General features: G+C 52.4%; 1 long non-coding RNA gene across 1 annotated transcript; it reads left to right on the forward strand.

Moving 5' to 3' along the window:
• Nucleotides 1–6,144: 6,144 nt before the first annotated feature.
• On the forward strand, nt 6,145–12,905 carry LOC114007365 (uncharacterized). The gene is made up of 3 exons (XR_003548996.1): nt 6,145–6,354; nt 7,659–7,891; nt 11,356–12,905. It is a non-coding gene; the product is annotated as an uncharacterized LOC114007365 (long non-coding RNA).
• The last annotated feature ends 2,498 nt before the right edge of the window (nt 12,906–15,403 follow it).

Here is a 15,403-nt window from a genome sequence, read left to right on the forward strand (position 1 = left end):
GATCTTGGGCACGCATGCACATGTGCCCAGCATGAGGTTTAAGCCACTGGGTCCAGGATGTGAACCCCAGTTGACTATGTGGGAGTCCAGTGACATAACCATTATGCCATCTGCTGATCCCAAATCCCATATTTTTCTCTGAAGATGTTTTTGCCTTAGGGTGTGTGTGCTCACCAGAGAGAGAGAGAGTCAGAGACAATGAGAGGAAAAGTGAGAAATCACCCCCTGGGGGATGGCCACACCACAACCCCTCCTCTTCCGTTCTCCTCTTGGGGCCTGGGGCACACACACGCCCAGTGTGCTTCTCAAGCCACCAGGCCCAGGACTTGACCTGTAATCTGTCGTGGGGGATCGAGCACCGCAGCAGCTACGCCATCTGCGAGCCGCCCAGATCTCATGCTAAATGGCTTAGGCGTTAATTGACTCTCGTCAAATCACACAGGCTCCCAGTGGCTGTATTTCTGCTCCTGTGACGCACTATGTTCACGTCTAAGATGATTCGATCTTAAATCAAAAGTACAGCTCTCAATGATGTCGTTGCCCCTAAGGTAGAAGATAATCCACTTCAAATCAGTTCACTATGAGAAACTTTGCAGGGATGAGACTTGATAAAAGAGACTTGCTGTATATGGCGATAATAAATCTTTATCTACAAAGTACGTACGATGCTGTAGGGTAGGCCATTCGGAAGGAAAACACTCACTCGAGCATGACAGGAGTCATACTGAGGCTTGACATCCTATTTTGCAATATGGGGTTATGCCAAGTGTTTGAAAAAAATTCAGCAAGTGCTGAAATTATGAAATTATTTCTATTTTCAGAAAGCAAATAAAGAAGGCCTATGTTTTGAACTTTGAATCCATTTTTCTCATAAACACAGTATTGTAAATGAGAATTAAGGTTCCAGTCTATGAAAATCTTAGTAAATCATTGTTGCTTAAATATTCTACATTAATAAGCAATAGAGTTAAATAATTTTTTCATAATTACACTAATAAAAACAACAAAAAAGGAAGAAGTCATTTTTTTAAGAGACATTTTTTCTGTAGGGTGCGTTTGTTCCCGGAGAGACAGGGAGATAGAGAGAGAGAAAGTGAGAGATCACCCTCCAGGAGGAGTGGCCATGATGCAATCTCTTCCCCTCCATTTTCCTCTTGGGATTTTGGGCATCCACGCACATGAGCCTGGCTTGAGTCTGAAGCCGCTGGGTCTGGGACTTGAACCACATTCGGCCATGTGGGAGTCCAACACCATAACCATTATGCCATCTGCTGGTCCCAAATAAGTAATTTTTAAAAATAGAAGTAAAACAGGTTTCACTGTGGATTAAGAGACCAATAACTAACTGTATGGAGATGCTGAAGCAAGTACTGACACTTCGAAGGGCGTTGGCATGACGCAGCGGGCTGGCACGTCTAGTGGGACATTGAATGTGCAGCTGTGCTCCCCACTCACTCCTGCACCCCTCTAGCACTGCCTGCACTGGGCACGGGCCAGAGGCTGGGGCATCTCCACACACGGGAGCAGTCCTTGCCTTAGGGAGAAGCGCCCCGAATCCTCCCAAGCGTTCATCACTAAGCGCTGTGCCGAGGCCCGACACACTCAGCCCCTGAGCCTGCACATGTGGCTCCGTGGGTAATCAGGCGTCACCACGGGACAAGGGGAAATGTCCCTGATTCCGTGGCCAGAAGTGGGGGAAGAGAGTGAAGGAGGAGGGCGGTGTGCACGTGTGTGTGTGCATGTGCGGTGTCTGGCAGGGTCTATGGGTCGCAGTCCGCCTGTGCTGCAGCAGGATCGCTGAGACAGGTAACCAATGAGCCAATGTTTATTTCCCAGTTCTGGAGGCGGGTAGTACCAAAATCAAGGGCCAGCAGGGTGTGCCGTCTGGCGAGGACTGCTGTCCTTTCCGCGTGCTCCAGAGAAGAGTGCCCTGTGCTCCTGGCAAAGGCAGAAGGCAAGGGAGCCTCTCTCATCGGCCGGATCCCCTCACGGGAAGGAGCCCTCGGGGTCCAGCCCCCACCTTTCAGTCCATCGTCGGCAGTGCCTAGATTCTGCGGGGGCACGTTCAGACCATAGTACTGTGTGCACAAGACTCAAATCAGTACTCGTGATTCTGTCCTCAACCGCAGACGAGCAAATCAAGAAGTGTGGGTGGGGGACCAGCAGTTAGCGTAATGGCTATGTCGCTGGACTCCCACATAGTCAACCATGGTTCGAGTCCCGGACCTGGTGGCTTGAACTCACGCCAGGCGCATGTGCATGCGTGCCCAAGATCCCGAGAGGAGAATGGAGGAGAAGGGATTGCGGCGTGGCCATCCCCCCTGGGGGGTGATTTCTCACTTTCTGTCTCTCTGTCTCTCTCTGTCTGTCTGTGAGCACATGCACCCTATAGGAAAACCTCTCCAAAAAAAGAAAAAAGAAGAAGTGTGGCACTAATAAAAACAACAAAAAAGGAAGAAGTCATTTTTTTAAGAGACATTTTTTCTGTAGGGTGCGTTTGTTCCCGGAGAGACAGGGAGATAGAGAGAGAGAAAGTGAGAGATCACCCTCCAGGAGGAGTGGCCATGATGCAATCTCTTCCCCTCCATTTTCCTCTTGGGATTTTGGGCATCCACGCACATGAGCCTGGCTTGAGTCTGAAGCCGCTGGGTCTGGGACTTGAACCACATTCGGCCATGTGGGAGTCCAACACCATAACCATTATGCCATCTGCTGGTCCCAAATAAGTAATTTTTAAAAATAGAAGTAAAACAGGTTTCACTGTGGATTAAGAGACCAATAACTAACTGTATGGAGATGCTGAAGCAAGTACTGACACTTCGAAGGGCGTTGGCATGACGCAGCGGGCTGGCACGTCTAGTGGGACATTGAATGTGCAGCTGTGCTCCCCACTCACTCCTGCACCCCTCTAGCACTGCCTGCACTGGGCACGGGCCAGAGGCTGGGGCATCTCCACACACGGGAGCAGTCCTTGCCTTAGGGAGAAGCGCCCCGAATCCTCCCAAGCGTTCATCACTAAGCGCTGTGCCGAGGCCCGACACACTCAGCCCCTGAGCCTGCACATGTGGCTCCGTGGGTAATCAGGCGTCACCACGGGACAAGGGGAAATGTCCCTGATTCCGTGGCCAGAAGTGGGGGAAGAGAGTGAAGGAGGAGGGCGGTGTGCACGTGTGTGTGTGCATGTGCGGTGTCTGGCAGGGTCTATGGGTCGCAGTCCGCCTGTGCTGCAGCAGGATCGCTGAGACAGGTAACCAATGAGCCAATGTTTATTTCCCAGTTCTGGAGGCGGGTAGTACCAAAATCAAGGGCCAGCAGGGTGTGCCGTCTGGCGAGGACTGCTGTCCTTTCCGCGTGCTCCAGAGAAGAGTGCCCTGTGCTCCTGGCAAAGGCAGAAGGCAAGGGAGCCTCTCTCATCGGCCGGGTCGCCCAAGATCCCGAGAGGAGAATGGAGGAGAAGGGATTGTGGCGTGACCATCCCTCCTGGGAGGTGATTTCTCGCTTTCTGTCTCTATGTCTCTGTCTGTCTGTCTGGCGAGCACACACGCCCTATAGCGAAAATCTCTCCAAAAAAAAAAAATTGATAGTCTTGGGACCAGCAATTAGCATAATGGCTATGTCGCTGGACTCCCATGTAGTCGACCACGGTTCGAGTCCCGGACCTGGTTGCTTAAAATCACGCCGGGTGCGTGTGCGTGCATGCGTGCCCAAGATCCCGAGAGGAGAATGGAGGAGAAGGGATTGCGGCGTGGCCATCCCCCCTGGGGGGTGATTTCTCACTTTCTGTCTCTCTGTCTCTCTCTGTCTGTCTGTGAGCACATGCACCCTATAGGAAAACCTCTCCAAAAAAAGAAAAAAGAAGAAGTGTGGGTCACCGGCGGCAGGTCAGGGCTGGGCCACACTCCCCGTGTCGGCTCTCAGGTATGACAGGTGTCCTGTGCCCAGTCTACCTAGTGCCATTGTTTGTTATACTTTGGCTTTTTGGGGGGTGGTTTTATTGTTTAAAGTGTCAGTCGCTCCGCCCCCACCCAGGCGCAGTGCTGAAGGGCTCCCGGTGCTCCCATGAGCAGCAAGGCGAGCCTGTGTTTCGGAGAGCACACGCATGTCCGAGGAGCTTCGTCCAGGCCACAGCAGGGCGCTGCGGCCATGAGCTCAATGCCAGTGAACAGACATGTGCATGGAGTGAGGCGTCTACACAGAGACACACGAGCAGTGAGGGCTGGGCGGCTGTTGCAGACTCCAGGCCAGAGGCTGCCGGGAGCCCAGCCCTGTGTCCCCCTGTGAGCAGTGCTTCCGTAGTCGGGTCTGAGGCCTGTAGGGCAGACCCACTGAACGAGAGCCGTGGTACCGGGTCATCGGGAGGTCACGATGGAGTTCTGCACAGAAGAAACATGCAAAAAAGTACATCGTAACTTCTCTGACAACCCGGGATTTTTGAACTGTTCCGGACAGCTATATGAAAAATGGGTGGTGGTGGACAAAGCAGGTGGCAGAGACCAGTTAGGGGAACTCCTGCAGGAGCCAGCCCAGGCTTGGACTCGAAGGCAGCATTGGGGGGAGGGCAGTTTTAGGTAGAGAGGGCAGATTTCCTGTCCACCGGTCACAGTAGCCACTGTCACAGCCACGCCGCTGTGGCTCAGACTCCTGGCTACCTTCCACGGCCGGATCTATTCCTGGATTATTTATCAATTCCGATTTCGATTTTCCTCTGCTGGAAGGGCCGCCAGGTGAGAGCGAGAGCCTTACCTGTTCTCCTGTCCCCGCACCTCGAGGCCTAAGGTGGGAGTCGACCTGGGCACGCAGCAAACTCTGCCAGAGGAAGGGCTTGTGGAGGCAAGACACCAGGTGTGGGGGAGAAAAGCCACAGGCAGGGCAGAGGTCGGCATGTCGCCCACCGCAGCTGAGTCGGGGGGTAGGAGGGAATAATCCCACCAGACAACCGCCCCCAGCTGCCCTCTCCTCCACCCTCTCTCTTCGGTAATGGAACAAGCGGTCTCCTTGCGCTCTCTCTGTTAAGGGAGCAACGTCCCAGCTGTCAGCGGGGCTGCCTGGGGCAAAGCTGCAGATCAGCGGCAGGTCTTTGTGTTCCCGTCTCCGCCGTTCTCAACTCAGGATTTTGAGCACGCACATGCATCCGGTGTGGTTTTCATGCTGCCGGGTCTGGGACTCAAACTGCGGCTGGCCATGTGGGAGTTCAGCGCCTTAACCTCCAAGCCATTGGCTGGCCCCGAAAACATGTCTTTTCATCGATGACCCAGAGCTGCAGAGCCTGCCCCCCCTGGGATGCCACCTCATGCCCACACCTGCTGTCTCCTGAGCTCCTCCCCACCCTGGCCCAGCTGGGCGAGCTGGCACCAGCCGGCCGTTCGCCTCCCCTGGAACTTGTTGGTGTGCTGAGCCTGAGGAGGCAGCAAGTGGGCAGTAGTGTCCCCGGTGAGTCCCGCCCGCCTTGTCTCTGGCTTCTGGGCCGTGCCCGGGCGGCTCCGGCCCTGCTGATCCCACAGGCTGCTGCCTGCAGAGTCCTGACCCCCCTCTCTAGCCCAGACACTCCTTCCTGGAAAAAGGGATGAAGAGGAGGGGTCTGAGGCCGGCAGGCCAGAGGCAGGTCCTACTGACCGAACCCCTCGCCAGGCCCCTCCTCGGGCCCTCACTCACCTGCCTGCATTCAGGAGTGGGGAGTGCTGGCCACGGGATTTGGTTGGGCAAGGGCTGGGCAAGGCGTAATGCCGAGCACACACAGGCTCGAAGTGTGTGAGGGACGTCGGGGTTCCTCACCCCGTCCTGAGCAAACCTAAGGCCGGGCTGCAGCAGGCTCTCCCCTCAGGGCAGGATGACGAGTCAAGGAGTGCCTGCTCCCGTCCCCATCCGTCCCCGCGGTCCCAGACCCTGGCGAGACCTATGTCCCAGGCTTGGGACAGACTTGTGTAAGCCTGCCCCAGCGCGATTGTGGAAACACCCCTTGCTGCTCTGGAAAGTGAAAGCTGGCCATGACTTCTGTAGTCACCCTCTGGAGGACACCACATTCCTGCCAGATGTGTCTTTCCAGATGTGCAGAGAGCCTAAGCTGGGAGGTCGGCTGGAGGGAAGTGACTCGCCTGTGCTCACTCAGTGCGTCAGCCGCTGGCAGAGCCCTAGGAGCACCCGGAGCCGTGACTCAGGCACCGCTCACCACTGCCCCTGCCCCTGCCTGGCAAAGGGTGCGGAGCCCAGGACTGGTCGCCAGCAGCAGGCGGGGCCCAGAGCGTGAGGACGAGGCAGGCGAAGGCTGGCGCTGGGAAAGTCAGGGAGAGAGAGGAATCCCGCAGAGCGTGTTGGTGGAGAAGGGCCGCCCGGGTGCCTACACACGGGAAGGGGCAGGTACAGAGCCGTGTTGCACAATGCAGCGGACACACAGCAGCAGCCCAGGGGCTATTGGCGATGGGTGAACTGAGTTGCAGGAGCTCGCCGGGACAGGAAGCAGCCTGGGAACAGGGGCAACCAGGACGCAGCAGGGAGGAAGTGGTGACTCCCCTGGAGCGGGCTAATCCCAAGTCGGGATGTGGCAGAGGGTGTGTGGGCGCTGCATGGGCAGAGGACCCGGACTACCTCCGCCCCACTGCAGTGCGAGTGTGGGGGCGGGCGTGGGGCTGGATGCTGAGAGAGAGGGCCGGCCGGCAGGGAAGGGTGTGCAGGGGCAACGGGCAGACGGGCTGCCCGAGCAGAGGGAGGTGGGAGAACAGACACAAAGACTGTCTGCCCAGCATCCTCATTTTTTTGGTTTCATGGGAAGATGGTAAAACTCTTCTAAGTGGCGATTACAGAGGGTGGGAGTAGGAGAGAAACCACAGTGACTTTTTTTTCATGACCAAAAAATGTTTTTCCCAAACTAAACAAAGTTAGATTGAGAAACTGGACATAGTGCCTCGGGGACCGGTGGCTCACCCTGCTGAGGCCCGCCTTCCCGCAGGCGCCGGCCTCGACCCTCATGGTCGCCTGGGGAGCACAGGGAGACACGGAAGCTTTTCAAGAGCCAGACCGTCCCACTTTTCTTTCTCAGAATGGGTTTGTGGGCTCCCGCAGTGACGGCGGCGTGCTCAGGGGGAGCACCCTTTGTGAGCTCAGAGGGACACGGCCCTGCCCTTGCTACTTGCCGGAGTCTGTCACCTGCCTCCGTGAGACGGCGTCCGTGTGGTCCGCTGGTGTTCGTGCCAGGGCGTGCCGGCTGGTTATTAGCGAGCAGGTGATCCCCTGCCAGGTACCGGGCCGAGTTACTCAGCAGCATGAAAGGAACCAAGAGCCTTAATTATAAGAGGAGACCCCGCCTTCCGAGGGGCAGGAGGCCAGCGCTTCAGGAAGGCATGGTGCCGAGACCTGGGTGGTCTTGCTGGTGTTGGGTCTTCAGTGATTTGATTAAACGGAGCCATCCATTTCAGAGCTGCTTTTTAATTTTTTTTTTAACAAGAATGTAGGAGTCATTCAACGTTCTTGAGCAAATTACCGTGATTTTTCAGTCAGTAATAAAGTCTAGCCCCACCCACGCTCTCCCTGTCAGAAATGTTGCATCTGACGACAGGAAATACACAGCCTGAAAAACGAGAGCCCGCGGCTGCTCAGGCACACCTTGTGGGCTCATGTTTAATTTACATGAAGCCCTTGCTCTCACACCGTCTGTCTCTTGTTAGGTCCTGGGTCTGGCTCGAGTCCGACTGAGTGCCTGCAGACCTGTCACGCAGCGCCTCCTCTTCTGCTATGGCAGTTGTGGTGGGCTGTCGGTCTCCTTTGTGCTGTGGGACCACAGCGGCACGGCTTGGCTGAGGGTTCTCCTGCTGGCTCTGCCCTCCGCCCTCCACCCTCCGCCTTGGACCTGCTAAGGCTGCGCCCAAAGCTCCTGGGCCTCGGCCGGCCCCGAGTGCACGTATGTGTAGATACATCACTGTGTGTGTGTGTGTGTGTGTGTGAGACAACTTCTCTACCCACTTGACTGTCCCCATAGCTTGGCTGTTGTGGATAACGCAGCAATGAGCATGGGAGGTGTGGGCTCATGTATGCAGCATGTATTCAGCCGAAGTCTTGCTGGGTCACACAGAAATGTGTGCTTGTTTTTAATTTGCTCTAAGGTGAGTTCACTCACTGGAGAGAGACAGAGAGACAGAGAGAAAGAGGGAAAGTGAGAAAGCACTCCCCTGGGGGAGGATGGTCATGCCGCAGTTCCTTTTCCTCCATTCACTGCTCAGGATTTGGGGCATGTACATACATGTGCTTGATGTGTTTTTCAAACTGCTGGGTCTAGGATTTGAACCATACAGTCAGGCATATGGGATCCAGTCACCTTAACCACCTTGCCACTGACTGCCCCTATATGATTGTTCTATTTTTAGTTTTTTGAGGAACCTAAACAATTTTCATTGTTACCAAAAGTGTCACAGTTCTGTTTCTTCACACCCTTGCCAACACTTGTTATCTGGTGTGTTTTTAATCACCCTAACAGATGAGGAGATAGCTCATAGATTTGCATTTCCCTGATGACTGGAATGTTCAGTACCTTTTCATATTCCTGTTGGCCATGTTTATGTCTCCTTTGGGAAAATGTCTGCTAAGCACTTTGCGCATTTTTAAATCAGGTTATTTGTTGTTTGCTATTCAGTTGTGTAAGTTCCTTATGTATTTGGATGTTAACTCTTTATCAGATTTATGGTTTACAAATGTCTTCCCCAAACACACGTTGCTCTCAGTTTGTTAACTGTCCCTCTTACTGTACGGAAGTCCGCGAGTCTGACACTGTCCCTCTTGCTTATTTCCCTGTGGTTGCCTGAGCTTTTGGCCAAGGCCACTCTCGAGGGGCTTTCCCCTTATGTTTTATTCTAGGAGTTTTACGGATTCAGGTCTTACATTTCTTTCTTTCTTCCTTCCTTTCTTTCTTTATTTCTTTCTGTCCTAGGATTTTTGCCACAGGGCATGTACGCTTGCTGAGAGAAACAAAGAGAGGAAAAGTGAGAAATCGCCCTCCCTCTCAGGGGGATGGTCACTCTGCAATCCCTTCTTCTCCATTGTCTTGGGATTCGGGGCATACACACACACACCTGCCTGGTGTGATTTTTCAAGGCACCAGGTCTGGGACTCAAACCACAGTCAGCCATGTGGAAGTTAAGCACCTTAACCATCACGCCACTGGCCCTTATTATTATTATTTTATACATTTAATTACTATATGTCACTTAGCTTGTAAGTTGAGTTTATCCAACATAATACACTTCACACCAGTCCAGTTGAGGATATAAAACACATCATCATCAACAGATAATAACCCATTTATGTGTCTCGTAACTGTTTATTGTAGCATTATTCACAGTTGCTAAGATATGAAACCAACCCTAATGTCCATGAACAGAAGAACGGATTGGAAAAGTGTGGCACATATACTCTGTGGAATACTACTCGGCCATAGAAAGCAACAAGACCCTGGCATTTGATAGAAAGAGGGCAAATATGGAAGATTTACTGCTAAGTGAAGCAAGCCAGGCTATGAAGGAGAGATATTGTATGTCTTCACTTAACATGCACAACTGTCCTCACTCTGTGGTGGGAACTGAAAGATGAAAGGGCACAGAAGCATTGAAAATGGTTATAGATACTGGAGACAATGTGGGGAGAGGGTAGGAGACAGGGGAGAGTGTATGGAAAGAACTTAAGGAGGATAATACACTTTGTCTTCCAACCTATTTTTAGTTGATTTTTGTATATGTGTAAGAAAAGTATTTAAATTTCACATATTTACATCTCATATTTACCCAGCACATTTATTGGAGAGACTGTCATTTGTCTGTTGTGTCATCTTGGTGCTCTCGTAAAAAATTAATTGACCATATAAGAGTTTTTTCAGTAAGTTGATGGAAAAATGTGTATTGTGAAAAAACTATGCCTATATTTTAAAGTATTTTGGCACCAAAATACTCTTACTTTAATTCCATTTTCCCCACAAACTTTTTGAAGCTCCCTTATATAAGCTTAAATTAATTTATAAGCTCTCTGTTCTGTTTCACTGGTTTATGTGTCTAGTTTTTTTATGTCACAATTATGTTATTTTGAGGACTACAACTTTATATTATATTTTGAAATCAGAACATGTGATACCTCTGACTTTTTGTCTTGAGTTTGTTTTGGCTAGTCAGGGCCTTTCGTGATTCCATATACATTTTACAACTATTTTTTCTAGTTCTATGAAAAATGTAATTGGCATTTTGAAAGAAATTGCATTGACTCTTTATACTGTTTTGAGTAACAAACATTATTAATTCTTCTAATCCATGAACATGGAATATCTTCCCCATTTGTGTCATCTTCGTTTTCTTTCAACAAAGTTTTATAGGTTTTGATGTACCTATCTTTCACCTCTTTGGTTAAGTTTTATTTCTAAATATTTTCTTCTTTTCAGTGCTTTAGTAAGTGGGACTGTTCTCTTGATTTCTTTTTTGAATAGATTGAATAATATAAAGAAATGCAACTGATATCTGTACATTGATTTTGTATCCTGCAAGTTTACTGAACTCATTTAACAATTTCTTTGTGGGGTTTTTAAGGTTTTCTATATATATAGGATCATGCCGCCTAGAAATAGGAAAAATCTTACTTTTCCCTTTTTGATTTGTATGTCCTTTCTTTCCCTTTCTTTCCCTTTCTTTTTCCCTTTCTTTCTCACCTGATGGTACTCACTAGTGCTTCTGGTGCCATGCTGAATAGAAGTGGGGAACGTGGGCATGCATTGCGGGGCTGGGCTGACTTCCCCGTGTGGCTGTTTTCTCGGAATGCTCAGAGCCGCACGGACAGAGGAGCAGCTCCTGCCATCGCCTTGGGCTCCCTCAGCACGGCTTCCCGTTTACCCACTTATCAAGTTGTATTTAGCACCCACAAGTCAGGTGTCAGGTGGGGACTGCGGCCCTCAGAGAACCAGGCAGATGGGGCTCCTGCCCTCACGTGGAAGGTTCAGACAGAGAAAAGCCAGCTCTGGCCATTCCTGGGGGCTCTGAATATCGGAAGCAAAGGTCGAAGCCTAAATGACTGCTCCTCTCTTATTTCAATAACCAGGGTGAATGGGAAGGCTTATCGTTATTTATTGTAGTTCAGAAATATCTAATTTATTTAAGTAATATTTAATATTTGAAAGCAAATATAGTAGATGTTTAAAGTGTCAGTTTTGCTTCGATTTGTCTGAAAAAGAAAAGGAGGTGCAGTACAGACCACCACTCCCGTCTCCCTGGCCGGGGAGCATGGTGCCGGGACTACACGCCTGCTCTGTCCGGGCCTAGATTTGGCTTGCTGGTTCTGTCACTTAGTAGCAGTGTGACCGCGGACAAATGAATTTCCTCACGTTTCGGTTTGCAGATCTGTGAGACGGGGCAATAGCACCTGCCTCACAAAGTCGTTATGAGGGATGAAGGAACTAGAGTCTTAAGGCACCTGGGACGGGGTTTAACGGACGGAGACCAGAGCGCGAGTGCTGGACAGCAGCGGAGTGCCGCGGAGCCCAGTTTCTAACGAGTTCTTGTTACCGCCGACTGCCACAGCACCCAGGGTTTGCACCAGTGCCCACGCACAGGAGCTCAGGAGTCTGAGAGAGCGTGTGATCATCAACCAGTGAGCCCTGAGGGTGCAGGCGGCCACCTGGCACCCTGAACACGGGCACAGGAGCCACGCCAGAGCGCTTCGTTGCTGGCCAGAGTCTGGCCCTGGCTGGTGTCCTGCACACTCAGTGCCGTGAGGAACGTGGGAGGGGGGTCCCGAATACGCACAGAGGCATGTTCACAGGTGCCATTTGCACACGGCCTGCACAGAGCTGGGCAAACAGCGTTCGATTTCTGTGAGTCGAACTTTAACACAAAGCAAACATGCTGACTGCCAAGCGGGCCTCGCCACAGCTCTGCAGGTGAGCGCTGGTGTAGAGAGCCGTGGAGGCGTCCAGGGTCCAGGGACCAGTACGTGGACCTTTCTGGAAGGATGGCTATTTCTGCCCCTCCGGGAGTGCCAGAGCGAAGAGTCAAGGCTGTGAATCGGGAGCTTCGCAGGGTCGAATGTGAAGGACTTCAAGGTCCCAGTGCACTGGCGGCTTCTGCCAGGAAACCCTGAAGGGCTGGAACTGCCAGAGGACGGCACTGACCCACAGCCCCGTGCAGCCAGCGTGCAAATGGGCCTTGGAAACCTGCTGGGAGGAGAGGGGCACGCCGGCATCGGAGAACGCTCGTTCCTGCATACACGGAGCGTCTCCCGAGCATACAAACAAGAACACTCAGAGGCCCGAGAAGGTTTTCTCAGTCATCAATTCACAGAGCTGTCACCGTTTTTAAACTTCGGGGCGCTGACAAGGACCTGCAGCCAGCCCTGTCGGCGACCCTTCAATCACCCTTACTTTTCCCAGAACTGAGCCATCACATGACCTCTCCTGTCGAGGAGATAGCTTAGAAACAAGGGATGAGAAAGCAGAGACTAACCTGGAGAAGCACTTTTCCCGCACGTGCACTGTTCTCATAAGGAGCTGGCCTGCAGGCTGACCCTGCAAGCCCGGGGCTGCGCACTCGGTCCGGAGGGGTGAGCACAGGCGGGCCAGGAGAGGTTGCCATAGGCCGGTGCGCCAAGGGGGCACTGCTACCAGCCTGCGCAGGAGGCCGGCCAAGGCCCCCCGGGCTCGGGCGTGGGCCCCCTGTGCGCCCGCTCCCCTGCGCAGGCCAGCCACCTCAGCCCTGAGGCCTGTGCAGCCATGGGTCGTCCTCACTGCTTCAAGAGCGAAGCAAACAGAAAAGAAGTGAAATAAAGTTTCCTACCCTCTTCAACAAAGCAGGAAAGGGTGGGTTACCATTAGAACGTTTTCTGCCCCAAATGTCTTTTTATTTCTTTCTTTCTTTTCCTTTTTCTTTCCTTCTCTTTTCTCTTTCCCCTGCCTTTTCTCCCCTCCCTTCTTTTACTCTCCCTTCCCCTCCCTCTCCCTTCCTCTCTTTCCTTCCCCTCCCTTCCCTTCCCTTCCCTCCCTTCCTCTCCCTTTCCTCACTTCTCTTCCCTCTCCCTTCTCCTGCCCTCCTCTCCCCTCCCTTCCCTCCCTTCCCTCTCCCTTCTCCTCCCCTCCTTTCCCCTCCCTTCCCTCTCCCTCTCTTCCCTCCCTTCCCTCTCCCTTCTCCTCCCCTCCTCTCCCCTCTCTTCCCTTTCCCTCCCTTCTCCTTCCCTCCTCTCCCCCCCTTCCCTTCTCTCTCTTCCCCCCTCTGTTCCCTTCCCTTCCCCTCCCTTCGCTGTCCTCCCTCTCCCCTTTTCTTCCTTCTTCTTCCCTCCCTCTTCCTCCCCTCCACTCGCTTCCTTGGTGCTTTGAGGGACCAGCCCTCTGTTGCCAGGTGGTCACGGCAGTGCAGTTACGAAGCGAGCTGCCATCTGGCCCTGTGGCCACTCCGCCTGTGTACAGATGCGAGAGTCCCACGTGTCATATGATTGGTATCGGGCCACGTCCTTTGAAAGCCCCTCGCAGTTTGTAAGCTGCTGCATGTCTGCACTGCTGTTAAAGATGCCGGTACATGGAAGGAAGGGAGATGGGTTCCTGTGACCGAGCCATAGTGACCCGGCAGCGTGCTTGTCACACAGGCCACCACCTGCCACACGGTGGGACTTAACTCTCGGTGACGGAAGGTGCTGGCTTGGTTCTACCCTCAGCTTCTTTAGGGATACAGAAGCCCCAAGGATCCAGTCATGCAGGGATTGGGTCAACTGGTCCCCAAGTCCCTGCTTCCTAGTATTTTGAGATGTTTATCAAATGCAAGCAAGGCCATTGGAAAGCAGAGTGTATAAATTGGAGACAGAGTGAGGGACTTTCTTTGGCAGCTACGAGCCTGTCAAGCTGACACAGAGGAACCAGCAGCCATGGATCAATGAGGAAGTCCTCCGTGGCTGGAGAGAACTCCAGGAAGCAGCGGGTTGCACAGCTGTGTAACAAAGGCTCTCGCCAGCGGACGTCCCTGGGACACAACAGCAACCATGAAGCAGCCTCCGGGTCCTGCCGGGAACCTGCAAATGCATCGCGGCCAAGCTTCAGGGAGGCCTGGTTGAGCAGCCAGGTGAGAGTGAGCCTTCCTGGGGTGAGCTCGAGGGTGCGTGTGGCCGGCCTGTGGGGCATGCACATACCAGAACAGCGGCCTCCCGTGCTGCCGTTGCTCCCCGTGGTCCCCAGGCTCCGGGTGTGAGCCCAGCGGCCAGCACGTAACAAGTGCTCGGGACACACTGGCTGAGACCCAGCGCTCCGGAGTGTCTGCGGAGTCGTCAGGGCCTGGCTTCCAACGTCCTGCCGTGCCCATGTCAGTACAACGCCGAAACTCCATTCCACGTTTCTGACGTCAGAGAGACAATCCTCCACTGTGAAGAAATGTACCCGAGTACCAGAGCCTTCGAGATCATTGTCGTTTCTGCGAAGGCGGTATAGGCGCTCTAGAAACATCTTGGAAAACATAAAGAACCGAAACAGGCACTGTGATCGCACGATCCTGCCGCGTGTACATGACGGTTGACATCTTGGTGTGCTGCTTTCTGATTCATACGCGAGTACACACACATACGTGCAGACCCACGTACACATATTTAACACCAAGATTTCATGTGACTGTGCATCTGCCTTTGACAAAAATATTAAAGCTTGGTCATTTTTATCAATTAATGATACCTCTGAAAATGTAATTGTTGCATAACTGCATAGTACTCCATCATACCCGTGGACTGACTGACTTTACTGTTTCTTATTTTTGTGTATTGGGTTTGTTTCCAGCTTCTCTGTATTATAAAGAATGTTTCAGTGGACGTGCTTACTCATAATCCATTCCATGCTCTTCTCATTATTTTCTCATGACATTACCTAGAAACAGAATTACTAGGGCAAGGAAATATAAATACTTTTACGGTTCTTACACGTATTTTAAAAAGATTTTCTTAAATTCCTTTTTTATCTATTTTAAGGATTAAAATACAAAGGAAGTGGGACCAGATGCTGGCTCAGTGTTAAATGCTCTGCAAGGCAATCCCACAGTCGAGGGTTCCCGGTTCAAGACGTCTGTGAGCAGGCTGGGCTGGACCATGGCCTGGGGTTGGCTAAGCTGGGGTGGATAGTGGCATCAAGACCCATCAGAGGTGCTGTCTCTCTCACCTTTCTCACTCCTAGAAGAGATAGATAGAACTTTAAAATTAAAATGAAGCGGTGTAGAGAAGTGGTGGAGAGAGATACCAGCCTGGCTTTGTGACTGTCGTGCAGTGCCTCCTCGCTGCCAGCCCAGCCGGCCATCTCCAGGGCTTAGAGTCCATCCTGCATATCGTGGTCGACCTGGGGCTCAGGACCGCTCTCCCAGAGTGGCTTCTGTCCCCAGTAGTCTGGCTCACCCCATCCATGTTTGGGGCCAGTGATCCGGCTCGGGGA

The sequence above is a fragment of the Tupaia chinensis genome, unplaced genomic scaffold, assembly GCF_000334495.1.
Source record: "Tupaia chinensis unplaced genomic scaffold, TupChi_1.0 Scaffold000161_1, whole genome shotgun sequence".
Lineage (NCBI taxonomy): Eukaryota > Metazoa > Chordata > Mammalia > Scandentia > Tupaiidae > Tupaia > Tupaia belangeri.